This window comes from Capra hircus, chromosome 1 (assembly GCF_001704415.2).
Source record: "Capra hircus breed San Clemente chromosome 1, ASM170441v1, whole genome shotgun sequence".
Classification (NCBI taxonomy): domain Eukaryota; kingdom Metazoa; phylum Chordata; class Mammalia; order Artiodactyla; family Bovidae; genus Capra; species Capra hircus.
In genome coordinates, this window is record NC_030808.1 from 19,047,305 (window position 1) to 19,064,620 (window position 17,316).

Below are 17,316 nucleotides of genomic sequence, written 5' to 3' on the forward strand. Positions count from 1 at the left end.
TGCCTCAATATTCTGTTTATATGTTCTTTCTTTCTCCCCCCCACCCCCATTTAGAGATAAGCAGCAGAATTTATCAGGCGTGAAAGGGACAGCCTCCTGGTGGCCTGCCAAAAACCCAGAATAAAGGCGAAGTTGTGCTTCAAAGCTCAGTCGCTTGCTGAGTCTGGCTAAAGTCAAGTATTAAGATCCACCATTTTCTGAGCCATGCTAAAAAAGAAGAAAAAAGTCAGGACGGTTCCTGCTTTCCAAGTCTCCGTTGGCACCATCACAAAATCTCAGTCGTAAGGTCACATGATCCTCTGCCAAATGTAGAGTGCATTCCCATCAACCATTCTGCTGATACTGCGAAGGCAGCTATTGTCTCGTTTAGACCCAAAGTTCAGCCCACTCTTCATTGAATTAGCTGAAAAACGCATCACCTTTGGGGGCTGGGAGTCATGGAAACGTCTACCTGGCAAGCTGCCCACTTTTTCTGCCCATCAACCAGAGATGGAATTGTGCTGCCTAATGCAATGATGACTTGGAATGTGAAGAGTCGTCCAAAGTGAATCTGATTCTTGCAACGCCTGCTTCAGTTTGCACGGAAAACTCTGGCTTCTTGTAGTTAAGAGGGAGGGGGGGAAATCTTTCCTACTAAATGTAGCAAATAAAGGTCTGAACATGCCTACTCTGCAACTTTATTTCACAACACACCCAAATGGTTCTCAAATGAAAAGACTGAAGTCTGTGCAAGTTTTCCGAGTTAAAGACATCCCTTCCTCAGGCTCCTTTTTCCTTATGAGTGCATGCAACAAGCCCAGGACATTCGTTTCAGTCCCTCACGTGAAGACTTAAAATCTCTGAGTTTCGTCTTGCTTTTTACTACTTTCTGATTTTATCTGGCACCAGTTTTGTACTACATGGTCACAAAACCCACTAGCAAGAGTAGGAATGCATTATTGTCGCAGTCTCCATCCAGGTGGTCCCCTGAGGGAGCCAGTTGTCTCTTCGACCACACAGACCACTGCAACTGGGTCTTGTGATAATCCTTCACAGCACCTAGCACAGCTGCTGTGCAAGTTTGCCGAGTCTGACTCATGTAAGGAGTGCTCTTTCTGTTCCTTCACCAGCTACAGTTTTCCTGTGTGGTATGAAAGATGCCTTTGAAAGATGCAGGAAATATATCAACAGCTCTTAGGCAATAAAATGAAATGGTTCCCTCTCCCCAGTGAATTTCCAATCTAGCGGGCGACGAAAGTTCCCGTGGACAAACATTTCCATACTTTCTAACAAAAGTACAGTGAATTAAATCTTTCACCATTTCCTTAAGCAGAATCTAAAGCCAAACAAAGCAAGTCTTATTAGTATTTAAACCAAACATACTCAGTAGTACTGAAAAGAATCATGTTCTACCCGCATTTAAGTGTTTCAATTTTTCAATTAATGAGAGGATCTTTAGAACTCTGTTACCAAAATTTTTAAACTATATTCAGTGCCTTACAAAACTACTGACCAATGTTATGCCTCCTCCATGTAGGTACCCCACCCCGCCCGCCACCGCCCCACGCACACACACACTGCACAATACCTGAAAAATATTTTAAAAAATAATCAAACCATGACTTACCTAATAAAAGAAAATCATCAAAAAAAAAAAAAATTCACACAGGGGATCTAGGAAATACCCTGAAAAAGGTATGTATTTTTTTGAGTCATGGTCTTTGGGTCACTTTCTTAAAGATCGTAGCAATGACTATATACACACACATGCATGGGAAACATTCTGCTGTCCTCCTCATTTGTAATTCAGAACACAAACAATTGTAAAACATAAAACAAAAGCTTACACGCGCTGAATTTAAAAATGCTTTTTTTTCTAGATTGCAAACTTCTGGACAAATTTTGCTAATGTCCTAAGCACATGCTTTAGAGTGCCCGATGGAAAATTGAGCACGGCAGACAGTGTCCCATGCTTCAGCATAGCAAGAAGAAGGTAGACAAGACCCCATAGAAAGAAAATAGTTAAATTTTGAGTTTTCATTCTTTTATTCAATATATATTATTAAGTAGTATTATATGGCCAGGCCTTGTGGTAGACATAGGGGAACAATAATGAATCAAATGGGCATGCCCCCAAGTAGGAGTCTTTCGGTAAGAACTTTCATGTGAGAAAAGCTCACATCTGAACAGAAGTGTAGATCCTAAAGGAGCATTACTGCTAGTCAAGAAACAAAGGGATAGGACTAGGAAAGTGGAATGAAATGGATATAAAAATAGCTTATAGATAGAGATACTTTGTCATCTGCTATTTAAAATTTACTCCTTTTAATGCAAAATACAATTAGAACTTTTTTTTTTACAATTCTGCCTGATTCCTTAAAGAACCTAACTTGAAAAGTATATACTGACATCTAAACTGAAGAACAAACACAGAAGATGTGGCAGATATTCGCTTCCAGGCAGATGGAGTAGTTTATCCCAAACTCTGCTGCTAGGTACAATGAAAAAACCTGGACATTGTCTGCAAAACAAAGGTAAAAATACTCTGAAAGATGGAGACCAGTTAGGGACCCTAGGACCCAAGGGACAACTGGTGGTGAGTTCCCTGCATTTTAATTTTGCCTTATATCCAAAACTCGAAGCTAAGGAAGCCTGCAACCCAGAGACACCAATTGGTGTAATCCCAAAATTTTCCAACAAAAACTTCTTCTCTCTAGCCAAAATCAGGAAAGCAGCAGGCTGAAAAGACAGAAAGCACAGGGACCTACCACTTTGCTCTCAAACGCCACACACCCACCCCATGCCTCCAAAGGCAGAGTTGAGGGGCGGGGGCTAGTGCCAAACTTGTGAGGCTAGAACAAAGTATCCCAAACAACTTCTCCCTGCTAACCCCAGGGCAGTGTAGGAATGTATGAATAGGAAATTTGGATTTTCATCCTTGTCAGGGAATAATGAGGACTCTTCCTCCCAAATACAGTCTCAATGGAGACTCATAGAGAGGCTGAACACTCACCCCAACCCAAAAGTAATGATTCCAGCTTCTTCCTCCTGCTAAGGTGATGTCAGACAAAGGATACCTACTGGAGAGTCAGGACATTAGAAACTGCCCAGCAGTCACAAGGCAACCCCACCACCCCTCAACCTGTAAGCCGGAAAAGGCCACAAATGGAACAATTAAAAAAAAACACTCCAAATTTCCCTGGCCCGGAAGGTATCATTGGAGGCCTGCTGGGGAAGAGGAATACTTAACCCCATCCCTGAAGCAAAAAATCAGGTGTCAGTGGTGGCCACAGGGTGCCTGTACCTATACCTGGCAGTGTACCCCCTTTTTCCTGTTGGATTAGTGTCAGAGGAAGCTGGCTTAAACAGAAGGTTTAAATAAGATCCAGAGACTCATAACATGACATCCAAATGTCCAGGCTTCAGCTGGAAAGATTTTGCACGCAGAGAAGGAGGACGATCTCAAGCTGAATGTAAAAAGACAATCAATGCACATGAATACCAAGATGACAGAGATACCACAATTACCATGCAAAGATTCTAAAGTAGCCATCTTAAAAATGCCTCAGTGAGCAATTATGAACATGGTTGAAATAAACTTTAAAAAAATCAAAGTCTTAGCAAATTAATGGAAAATATAAAAATAAACAGATGGACATTTTTGAACTAGAAAATACAATGTGTGTGTATTAAGTTGCCTCATTTGTGTCTGACCTTTTGCGACCCTGTGGACTATCACCTCGTCTGTCCATGGGATTCTCTGGGCAAGAATCCTGGAGTGGGTTGCTGTGCCCTCTTCCAGGGGATATTTCTGACCCAGGGATAGAACCCACGTCTCTTATGTCTCCTGCATTGGCAAATGGTTGGTGCATTAGCACCACCTGGGAAGCTCGGGACATAAAATAGCTGGAGTAAAAAACAAATGGAGGGGGCAGAGGAAAGAATCCGTGAGCTGGAAGCGAGAACAAAAGAAATCACCTAATCTGAACCACACAGAGAAAATACACTTAAAAAAAATAAGTAATAGAGACTTATGCAACTATGGAACTGTAAGAAAAGAAAAAAATATCTATGCCACTGAAATCCCAGAAAGAAAGGATATAGAGGGCAATGTATAAAACATGCTCAAAGGATTAACGACTGGAAACTCCCCAAATTTAGCAGAAGCCACACAGATTCAAGAAGATTATCAAACCACAAGCAGGAAATACCCAAAGAAATCCACACCAAAACACATCTTATCAAATCTCTGAAAACTAAAGACAAAGAAAAAAATGTTGAAAACGGCAAGAGAAAAACATGACCTTATGTATAAAGGAAAAAAAAAATTCTGACAAGCGAGTTTCTCATCAGAAACCATGGTGGCCAGGATGAAGGGAACAACATTTTTAATGGCTGAAAGAAAGAACTGTTAACCCAGAATCCTGTATCTATGGAAAATATCCTCTAAGAATGAAGGGCAAATCAAACCAGTATCTGACAAAGGGACACTAAGAGAATTTTCAACAATAAATCTACCCTAAAAGAATGATTAAAGAAGTTGTCTAAACAGAAAGGAAATGATAAAAGAAGAAACTTGGCACAACTTTAGAAAAGAAGAAAGAATCCAGTAACAAAAATATGAGTAAAAATAATAGACTTTCCTTCTTTGGAGTTCTCTAAGTTATGGTTGATGGTGAAAATAAAAATGTATCACTATCTGATGTGATTCTAAATGCAGGTAGAAGAAATATTCAAAATAGTTATGTTATAAGTGGATAAGGATAAAGGTACCAAAATGCAAGTAAAATTTACGTACTTCATCAGAATTGGCAAATGAAGACACTGGTGGACTGTGATAGGTTATGTATATATAATTTAATACATAAAACCACAAAAATGCACAAATAGATATACAGAAAAACACTAGGTAAGTAAAAATTGTAAATTGTTCAAGTAACCCACAGGAAGGGAGGAGAAATAAAACAGAAAATACAGAAACAAAGGACGAAACATGAGGGCTTAAAGCATAACATATCTATAATTAAATTAAATGTAAATTGTCTGAATATACCAATTAAAGTGCAGAGATCTACACAATGAAGTGGAAAAAAAAATCACAGCTTAGTTATATGCTGCTGCTGCTAAGTCGCTTCAGTCATGTCCGACTCTGTGCGACCCCGTAGACGGCAGCCCACCAGGCTCCCCTGTCCCAGGGATTCTCCAGGCAAGAACACTGGAGTGGGTTGCCGTTTCCTTCTCCAATGCATGAAAGGAAAAGTGAAAGTGAAGTCGCTCAGTCATGTCTGACCCTTAGCGACCCCATGGACTACAGCCTACCAGGCTCCTCCGTCCATGGGATTTTCCAGGCGAGTACTGGAATGGGTTGCCATCGCTTTCTCCCTATCCACAAGGAACTCAATTCATATCGAATAACATACACAGATTGCAAGTAAAATGATGGACACAATATATATCTCATTAATCAAAGAAAATAATATTAATATCAAAAACAAAAAACTTCAATAAAATCCCCAGAGACAAACATCACAAAATGCTTTAAAAAAAGACATAGCAACCCTGAGTGTGTATATACCAAACAAGAGATGCAAATTGTGTAGCATGAAAACTGGCAAAATAGAAGAGAAAAACAGACAAACCCATGATTAATGTAGACTTCAACACACCTCTTTCAAAAATTGTTAGAACAACTAGATGGAAAATTAGCACAGATACCAAATTCATCATTATCAAAAAACAGAGTCTAACTGACATTTTTAGAGCATATCATCATACAGTAGAATACACATTATTTTCAAGTCCCTCAAAACATATATCAAGACATATCCTGGTCCATAAAGCAAATGGGAACAAATAAAGAATAAGTGAAATCATACCTTGTATGTTTTCTGACTGCAATAGAATCAAACTAGAAACTAATAGGGAAAAGATAACAGAAGAAAACTTGGCAAACCTCCAGCAAGACAAAAAAGAGAGAAGACACAAATTATAAGTTTCTGTAATGAAATAGGCTATATCACTACAGAACCTTGTGGATATCTAAAAACAATAATGAAAAACTACAAACACAGAACCTAGACAAATTAGATAAAATGTACCAGTTCTCCAAAAACATAAATTACAACTCACTCAATATAAATTAGATCATTTGAATAGGCCTAGATGACACCACCTTTATGGCAGAAAGTGAAGAGGAACTAAAAAGCCTCTTGATGAAAGTGAAAGAGGAGCGTGAAAAAGTTGGCTTAAAGTTCAACATTCAGAAAACGAAGATCATGGCATCTGGTCCATCACTTCATGGGAAATAGATGGGGAAACAGTGGAAACAGTGTCAGACGTTATTTTTGGGGGCTCCAAAATCACTGCCGATGGTGATTTCAGCCTTGAAATTAAAAGACGCTTACTCTTTGGAAGGAAAGTTATGACCAAACTAGATAACATATTCAAAAGCAGAGACATTACTTTGCCAACAAAGGTCCGTCAAGTCAAGGCTGTCGAGTCAAGTAGTCATGTTTGGCTGTGAGCATTGGACTGTGAAGAAAGCTGAGTGCTAAAGAATTGATGCTTTTGAACTGTGGTGTTGGAGAAGACTCTTGAGAGTCTCTTGGACTGCAAGGAGATCCAACCAGTCCATTCTGAAGGAGATCAGCCCTGGGATTTCTTTGGAGGGAATGATGCTGAAGCTGAAACTCCAGTACTTTGGCCACCTCATGCGAAGAGTTGACTCATTGGAAAAGACTGATGCTGGGAGGGACTGGGGACAGGAGGAGAACGGGATGACAGAGGATGAGATGGCTAGATGGCATCACCAACTCAATGGATGTGAGTTTGAGTGAACTCTGGGAGTTGGTGATGGACAGGGAGGCCTGGCGTGCTGCAATTCATGGGGTCCCAGAGTCGGACATGAATGAGTGACTGAACTGATCAGCTATATTTAAAAATTACCTTTATAATTAAAAACTCCCTCAAAAAAATCTACTGTCTTAGACAGTTATATTGAATAATTCTAACAAATATTTAAAGCAGATTTAGTGCAAATTCTACACATTTTTTTGAGAAAATAAAAAGGAACTATTTCCAATTTATTTTTTGAAACTAATATCATCTTGATAACAAAACCAGACAAAGACAGTAGGAAAAAAGTATAGACCAATATCCCTTCAGAAAATATAGTTCAAAATTCTTAATAAAATATTAACAAATAGAATTCAGCAACATGTAAAAGGACTTATATACTACAACATCAGAGGGTTATTCCAGGGATACAAGGCTAGTTCAATATTCTAAAATGAATAGAATGTATCATATTAACAGGCTAAAAAAATCACATGAATATATGAATGGGTGTTTTATAAGCGTTTGAAAAAATCAGCCACCATTCATGATTGACAATGCTCTTACAGCTAGGAATAAAGGGAATTAGCTCATTTTCATGAAGATCTACCAAAAAACCCTACAGTCAACATTATGCTTAAAGGAAAAGACTAAATGCTGTTCCCTAAAATCAGCAATAAGGTAAGAATGTTCACTCTCACTATTCTTATTCAACTTAATATGCAAGTTCTATTCTAGCTAGGGTAACAAAATATTTAAAAAAAAAGAAAATGAAAGATAAAAAATACAATGCTAATGGAAATCACTCAAAATGATATACTTAGGTATAGATCTAAAAATAAATGTAAAAAACTTGCCAATGAAGATTATACAAATGCTGAGGAGAGAAACTAAAGAGACTAGAAGAAACACATGTTCATAGATTGCAAGTCTCAATATAGTTGAGATGTCAATTCTTTACAAATTGATATATAGGTTTAATGTAATCCTCTATCAAAATCCCAGCAAGAGTTTCTTTGTAGAAACAGGTAAAATTATTTCAAACTTTATGTGGACTTGCAAAGGAACTAGAATACTTAAAACAATGTTGGAAAAATATATTGCAAAGAATTATCCAATTTCAAAACTCATCTATAATAGTATATTTCTTAAAATTATGTATGGTTATATATACTAATATATTAATAAATACAATATTAGATTACTATTTGATGACAATTAAGACTGTGTGGCATTGGTGAAGGAACAGACAAATTAATCGATGAAACAGAACAAGGAATATAAAAATAGACCCACACATATGTGCATAATTGATTTTTGACAAAGATAAAATAACTCAATGGAGAAAAAATAATATTTTCAACAAATGATACTAGAGTAAATAAACATCTACCAACCAAGAAAAAAGAATACTTTAATATATATCCCATATTAACTCAAACTTAAAAAAATTAACTTATGTATTTAAAATTTTAGTTCATTATTTTATTTTTTATTATTTATATTATTTTAATTTTAATTAATTAAAATTACTTCAAAAACTAAAAAAATTAACTTAAACATAAATATAACACTACAAAACTTCTAGAAAATAACATAGGACAAATTATATGGGATCTGAGGCTAGGCAAAATGTTCCTAAAATTGACACCAAAATCACAAACCTTAAAGAAAAATGGTAAATTAGTCTTCATCAAAGTTAAAATCTTTTGCTCCATAAAAATTTTCATTAAGAGGATGAAAAGACAAGCTACAGATTGAAAGAAAATATTTTCAAACCTCATATCTGAAAATTCATTTCAGTTCCGTTCAGTTCAGTTGCTCAGCCTTGTCCAACTCTTTGCGACCCCATGAATCGCAGCACGCCAGGCCTCCCTGTCGATCACCAACTCCCAGAGTTAACTCAGACTCACGTCCATCGAATCGGTCATGCCATCCAGCCATCTCATCCTCTGTCGTCTCCTTTTCCTCCCGCCCCCAATCCCTCCCAGCATCAGAATCTTTTCCAGTGAGTCAACTTTTCACATGAGGTGGCCCAAGTACTGGGTTTCAGCTTTAACATCATTCCTTCCAATGAACATACAGGACTGATCTCCTTCAGAATGGACTGGCTGGCAATCCTTGCAGTCCAAGGGACTCTCAAGAGTCTTCTCCAGCACCACAGTTCAAAAGCATCAATTCTTCGGCGCTCAGCCTTCTTCACAGTCCAACTCTTACAGCCATACATGACCACTGGAAAAACCGTAGCCTTGACTTGACGGACCTTTGTTGAGAAAGTAATGTCTCTGCTTTTGAATATGCTATCTAGGTTGGTCATAACTTTCCTTCCAAAGAGTAAGCGTCTTTAATTTCATGGCTGCAATTACCATCTGCAGTGATTTTGGAGCCCAAAAAAGTAAAGTCTGACACAGTTTCCACTGTTTCCACATCTATTTCCCATGAAGCGATGGGACCAGATGCCATGATCTTCGTTTTCTGAATGTTGCGCTTTAAGCCAACGTTTTCACTCTCCTCTTTCACTTTCATCAAGAGGCTTTTTAGTTCCTCTTCACTTTCTGCCATAAGGGTGGTGTCATCTGCGTGAGGTTATTGATATTTCTCTCGGCAATCTTGATTATAGCTTGTGCTTCTTCTAGCCCTGAGTTTCTCATGATGTACTTGGCATATAAGTTAGATAAGCAGGGTGACAATATACAAACTTGACGTACTCCTTTTCCTATTTGGAACCAGTCTGTTGTGCCATGTCCAGTTGTAACTGTTGCCTCCTGAGCTGCATATAGGTTTCTCAAGAGGCAGGTCAGGTGGTCTGGTATTCCCATGTCTTTGGGAATTTTCCACAGTTTATTGTGATCCATGCAGTCAAAGGCTTTGTTAGAGTCAATAAAGCAGAAATAGATGTTTTTCTGGAACTCTCTTGCTGTTTCCATGATCCAGAGGATACTGGCAATTTGATCTGGTTCCTCTGCCTTTGCTAAAACCAGCTTGAACATCTGGAAGTTCACGGTTCACGTATTGCTGAAGCCTGGCTTGGAAAATTTTGAGCATTACTTTACTAGCATGTGAGATGAGTGCAATTGTGCAGTAGTTTGGGCATTTTTGACATTGCCTTTCTTTGGGATTGGAATGAAAACTGACCTTTTCCAGTCCTGTATCTGACAATTAGTATCTAGTAAATATGGTGCTAGTGGTAAAGAACCTTCCTGCCAGTGCCAGAGACATGAAAGATGCTGGTTCAGTCGATCTCTGGGTCAGGAAGATCCCCTGGAGGAGGGAATGGCAGTCCACTCCAATATTCTTTCCTGGAGAATCCCACTGCCAGAGGAGCCTGGCAGGCCTCAGTCTTTAGGGTCACACAGAGTTGAACAATACTGAAGCAACTTAGTCCACACACATGCAAATATAAAGAGCCCTCACAACTCAACAGGAAAAAAAGTAAACAATCCAAATGGAAATGGGTGAAACAATGAAGAGACATTTCATCCAAGAGGATACACAGATGGCAAATAAGCACATTAAAGAAGTTGAACATTATTAGTCATTAGGAAATGCAAATTAAAACCACAATGAAATATTACTACACTTCTATTAGAAGAGCTAAAACTAAAAAAAAATTAGTGAGTACATTAAATATTGGTGAGGATAGTGGATCATTCCTATTATTGCTGATGAGAATTTAAAATGATGCAATTAGTCTGGAATTTGGCACATTCTTTTAAAACTAAACATATGTTTACCACACGACCCAGCAATTTTCCTCTTGGGCATTTATCCCAAAGAAATGAAAATTTATACTCATGCAGAAACCTGTACATGAATGTTTATAGCCTTTTTTTTCCCATAATGACCCAAAGCTAGAAACAACCCAGGTGTTCTTCAATTAATAAGGGGTCAAACATATAAACCCACACCATGGGATACTCCTCAGCAATAGACAGGAACTAACTATTCACACACAACATGGATGATTTCTTGAGACTTATGCTGAGTGAAAAAAGTCCCTCCCCAAAGGTTCTGTTCTTTATGATTCCGTCTCTAAAATTTTGGAATGATAAAATCATAGAAATGGGAAACAGAAGGGTTTAAAGTGGGGGAAAGTGGGAGGCAACCAGGAGTGGGTATAAAAGGGCAACAAGAAGAATCCTTTAAGATGATGGGAATATTCTGTATTAACGGTATTCAGGTTAATATCTAGATTGTGATTTCATATTATTATTTTCATGTGGTAACTGAATAAGTTATACATGGTATCCCTTTGTTTTATGTCTTAGGGCTGCATGTAAGTTATTTCAAAATAAACAGTTTACACCAAGGAAACTTTTTACGGTAGTTTGTATTTTGTGTTATTGTAAAGAAAGTGCTCATGGAAAAATCGGAACAAACTGACTGCTTATTGGTTTATTTAGACTTGAAATACCTAAGTGTTATTCAGTAAACAATGATTCAGCTAGCTAGGAAAATCAGCTTGGGAAATGCTCTGAATCAGAGGTCAGCACTTTTCTGTAAAGGGTTAGATAATAAATGCCTTAAGTATTGCATGTCATATGGTCTTTGTTATAACTGCTTGATTCTGCTATTGCAGTATGATAATAGTCCAGACAACACATAAATTAAAGAAAGGGGCAGTGTTCCAATAAAATTTTATCATGGACAACACAATTTTTACTCATCAATTTTCATATATAAAATATATTTGTTTTTTCAAACATGTACAAATGTAAAAACTATTCTTAGCAAGTACACTGTACAGAAACAGGTCCTGGATTTGAGCTGCCAGCTACAGCTTGCTGACCTCTGATAAATTACAATTTTTGAAATTTTCTCTTGTCTCATTTCCATTTTGTTTCCTTTTTATTTTCTTCTTGAACATTTTCTAAATTTCAAAAGATACTAACTGCTCCCACCTAGGAATTTCGGTTCACTGTCCCTTCATCTACGTTTTTCTTTCTTGTGTTATCAAAGGATAAAAACAGAAGTTTTGGGTATGCTGCATTGCAGGCAGATTCTTTATCATCTGAGCCACCAGGGAAGCCCATTAAAATGTGGAACTTGGGACAAAGTAGAACATTGAATACATTTTTCTTCCCTATATTTTTTGCTTACTTTTTTTCATAAATTTAGTGAGAAACATTGTATTTACTTGCACTGAGCACCTTCAGCTCATGCAACAAATTCTGATAAATTCTCTTTTCATTTTTATTCTGTTACAAGTATTTTCTAATTTTCCTTGTTATGGCTTCTTAGATACACCCATTATTTAAAAGAGGATGTTTAATTTCCAAATACATGGGGTTTAAAGTTATCTTTGATATTAACTTCTCATTTTGTTATTAATGTCTCATTTAAATGCTTTCTTCTCTGCAATTACCCTCCATGTTTTTTCAGTCTTTAAACTTTATTAGGGTTTTCAACAGCTAAGTTTAAGTTCTGTCTTGATAAATACCACCTTGCACTTGAAAATAAGTGGGTTATTTTCAAATATCTTTTGATATTGATTTCTAACATAATTCCACAGCGATAAGAGAACAGACTCTGTATGATTTCAATACCTTAGACCATGAAATTGTGGCACCTTGTTTTATGTCTCTGGATATGTTCCAGTGTCTCCTCTTTTATAGTCTACGGGAACTTGAATAGAATTTGTTTTCTGCTATTGTGTGAAAATTGTATAAATCTTAATTATGTTGAATTAATTCATAGTGCTTCCGTGGAATTCTCCAGACAAGAATATTCTCCAGACATTTCCTTCTACAGGGTATCTTCCCAACCCAAGGATTGAACCCTTGTCTCTTATATCTCCTGCATTGGCAAGTGGGTTCTTTACCACTAGCACCACCTGGGAAGCCCACAAAACCATCCACATATTAAAGTGGTACATCTTCGGGCAAATCTGTTCTGAACTCCTGCACAAATAATACCTGTGGCCACCACATACAACACTACTTCTTATAGTCTTTTTCTTTATGTTTTTTTTTAAACTTCTAGTCTACATAAATTTGAATCTTTTAAATAAGTTTTTAATATAATTTCCTAAAACAGTTCTCAAGGTCATTTCAGCAAAGACTATCTGTAAAAGGAAGTATTTTTCTCACTAAATTTATTATTTTTATTTTCTTTTTTAGTTTTCTTTTAAAATTATGAATGTATAATAACACATCTACAGGAGACTTGGAGAATATGGAACAAAGTTGCATATAGTTCTATAATGTATTACAATTATTATTTAAGTAGACATAAACATTTTTAGTTGGAGGTTAGATATAATACTCTCAGAATTATAGAATGAATAGACAGAAGAGAAGAAGCATATAGTAGACCTGAAAACTAATGGCAGCTGGGGACCTACATCTCAAGAGAAACTATTGCCTCTCTCTTAACTACCTTGAAGAATTTAAATTAGTGATTTTTCCCAGAAAATAGAGATTTTTAAAGGCGATCAATTCCGTCTTAGCAGCCCCACCTTATATGGCGGACTAAACATCAAATTGAAAGTGAAAGTGAAAGTGAAGTCGTGTCCGACTCTTTGCGACCCTGTGGACTGTAGCCTATCAGGCTCCTCCGTCCATGTAATCTTCCAGGCAAGAATACTGGAGTGGGCTGCCATTTCCTTCTCCACGGGATCTTCCCAACCCAGAGATCGAACCCCCGTCTCAAACTCCGGTCTCCCTCATTGAGGCCAGACGCTTACCGTCTGAGCCACCAGGGAAGCTCAAATTACTGAACATCTATTCTTCTTCTTGTCTTGTGGATGGTCTATCCTGGGAACCCCAGACCCCTGCCCATTTCTCAGCTTACAATGGAATATATTACCTCATTTTACCTTTCTGTCTGAACCTCATGTATGTTAGGCTCTTATATATACAAAATCAATTTTTATTTTACCCTGTTAACCTGTCTCACATTTATTCTTAGATCAGCAGAAGAAACTAGAAGGGCAGAAGAAAATTTATTTTCCTCCTTGAAACTTCCATGGTGGTGGTTGGCAAGGTGGGAGGAGTGACAAGGAACAGAAATGGTATGAAAATGCAGAAAAAATAAGTAGCTTATGAAAATAAAAAGCAGATTGAAATCACTAAATGAATTAAACAAGGAGGCCATTAGATGAGGTGGCTTTGGTGCCTTTGTAAGTGAACCGAAACCTAAGCCTGAAATGCCTCAAGGATAAGAAATTGAAACCTAAAGATAACCAATCACAAACAGCCAACAAGCCTTCCCTAAATTAGGCAACTGATTAAGCTATAGCCATCAAATTTCCTGGCTTTGCTTCACTGTCTTCTCTGTTAAAAAGTCTATCCTATAGTTCCTATCAGTAAAGCCCTTCTGAGAGCTTCTAAACACTTTCAGTTGGTGCTGCCAGATTCAAATAATTTTTTGTCCTCAAATAAATGCTTAAAGTGTTAATACGCCTCAGTCTACCTTTTAACAAAATTAAACTTAAGTCACAGAAATATAAAACTATGTCAAGCACAGGCTTCCCTCATAGCTCAGTTGGGAAAGAATCTTTTTGCAGTGCAGGAGACACGAGTTTGATTTCTGGGTTGGGAAAATCCCCTGGAGAAGGAAATGGCAACCCATTCCAGTATTCTTGCCTGGATTATCCCATGGACAGAGGAGCCTGGCAGGCTATAGTCCATGGGGTTACAAGAGTTGGACACGACTTGGCAACTTAACTATGTCAAGCACAATGTGAAATTTAAAAGCAAAGCCTAGATTGGAGTAATGATAGTAAGTAAATAATAACTTGAATAATCGAAGTCAAAATATTCCACCGCATCCACATAAGGACAAAGGAGGAGAAGGCTCCTAATGGAATTATTATTTTCATGAAAAATAAGACTTTTTCCAGAAAAATATGCTTAAAGACACCATAAAACATAGTTAGTAAATTACACAAATGAAAAACATTCTGGAGTCTTCAGAAAATACTGCCCAAATTTCTTTAGAAGATCAAAATGAGTAGTGGAGAATAAAACCTTTTTTAATTAACTGACTTCAAACAATTAATATAAAGAATTAAATTGCTTATTATTTTTGCCCTTATGATCATCAAGACTCATTAAGAAATTATGACCATTCATTATCTTTGTATCAGATGGGAGGTGATGAAAACATTTTAATTGAAGTGAGAAGTTTTAAATAAACCTAATTTCTCAAAATATTGGCCATGTAAAATGAGGTTTCATCATTACTTATATTAGTTCATACATGCATTTAAAAGTCAAGTTAAAAGTCCTTTAATAGATATAGAAAAGGATTAATATTTAGTGAACATTCTCAAATTATAGGTCTGGTGCTAAGCAATTTATGTCAATTGATATAGTTGATGATTCAGACTAATTTCTCTAATCCAACTTTGATGAGCATGAAGTTCATCCATGTATGGTTATATTTGCTTGTATAGCATTTTCACATTGGAGAAAAAAGTGTTTTTAAGTGTGTGGTAACATTGGTGTTTTAAGTGGCTTAGAGTTTTTTAACCATTACTCTTGCAGTAACTATGGAATTATACAATTCAGTTTTCATTTTTCCAAAACAGAGAAACTAAATAATATGCAATTTTAAGTATATGTCTTTAACTAATTTAAAAAAAATGCCTCTTTTGCTGCTTTTGGATATGTGGGCCTTCTCAAGTCTAAAGATTTGGCTCACAAGTAATTAGCAGATCCTTTCAGGCTTTGGCTGATTAAAAAATTTGGGATACCAAGATCATCGCTCTGAAAGCTTACAAACCAGATTAAAAGGCCTTTAAATAAACTGATTTGAGAGTAAGAAAAAAAAAATCAAGACAGTAAATTTAGTGTATGTCATAAATGCTCTTTCTTTGGGACTTTTAATCAGTCCTAGTACTGTATTAAAAGTTGGAGAAGATAAATCATATCAAGTTTAAAATTAATGAAGTTGAGTAGTTAAACATGTTTCAAACAGCTAAAGCTGCTAGTTGTATTAATTGGACTGTTTAAAACAAGCATTCATCTTAAATATGCATGATATTTTATTTCCTGGTTCACATACAAATGAGGCTCACTTACTAAGTGTAGCAATCTTAGAGGTCTGGCATCTTTCTTACCCACTTAGTAGCTATGCCTTACACAATAACTGATTTCAGATTTCATGGGAGTGAAAGGCTATAAACATTTCTGGTTATTAAAATGTAAATTTTTATTAGAAGAGTTAAGGAACAAAGTTAAAAATATCCGACTTGACTGTCTACCTAACGAAAGACACCACAAAGGCTCCTTTGACTTAGTATCAAATGTTCACATGACTGCACAATTTGCATCCCCAGAAGTAAGTGGTAAAATCTTTAGAAACAAGAGGAGCATGAGCCAAAGGTGTGCAGACAGGACCTGATTGATCCTAGGACTGAGGCAATGTGGAAAGTACTGCTGGGAAGGGCATGCACTCCAAACTGGGAACACCTGTTTGTTATTTCCTTTTAGCAATTGAATTATTTAATAGGAGTGCTTTTCTGCAGTGAAATGAATATACTCAAATGATATCCAAGTACAATAAAGTGTTTAAAGAATTAAAAATGGAATAAATGTTAATTAATGCCATCCCAGAAAGGTAGAGAGAATTCATTCTACAAACATACTTAAGGATCTAACTGCACATAAGGAACCGCACCTTGGTTTTCTGTTCACCACATCCTCTTCCACTGTCTGTTCTCAATCACGGATAGCACATTCTACTTTTCAAAAGTCACATATGACCTGATGCTCCCCTCACGTGTGTACTGTCAATTACCGATCCTTGAAAATAATTTTCATTTCAGATAAAATCGCCCTCATCCTCCCCACTAACTTGTGGTGTGCTGGTGTAATGTCACCCTCCAGGTCTGCATATCTTCTGCATGTGATGACAGAGTCTCCTTAAAAGGACTGTGGTTGAACAAGAGTGGGCCAAATTAGCAAAACATGGATTATTCATATGTTGCCATCTGTAGTCAACTGTATTAAATTTATTCCAGATTTGTAATGTGAATGCTTCAGATTAGTCCCATATTGATGGCCATTGGTCCAACTGCATCAGGTTTTACATCTTTATCTTTCTAGAACCAAACAAAAATTCTTTGGGGTTGCTTACATTTAGAATCATCTCATGGTCTACACAAGGAACTTACTGTTCATATTTTACATGCAAAATCATCTCTGTTAGCATACTATTATGACTGACAACATGGGTTTTTGTTTATCAACAATGTTAATTTTGTGATTAATGCAAAGATACTGTTATTAATGTTACTTTCATAAATTAAGAGCAGTTTTTATTTCACAAACACCATGTGTAACTAAAAAAAATAAGGAATGATTTGTGCATGAATTGAATCCACTTTAATCAATTCTTTCTTTTATTGTTACTAACCCTTTAACTATAGAAAGATATTACAGGTGTATATAGTCTATACTATAAGAGAATGGAATATCCCACAAATTATTTTTAAATAATGGAATGTTATTCTATTAACATGGAAATAACCTTAAACACACTGAATATATTTTCTAA

General features: G+C 36.6%; 1 long non-coding RNA gene across 4 annotated transcripts in view; it reads right to left on the reverse strand.

Moving 5' to 3' along the window:
* Positions 1 to 17,316, reverse strand: part of LOC102176916 — a 673,837-nt gene that overhangs the window by 69,175 nt on the left and 587,346 nt on the right. The gene's annotated exons all lie outside the window — the stretch shown is intronic.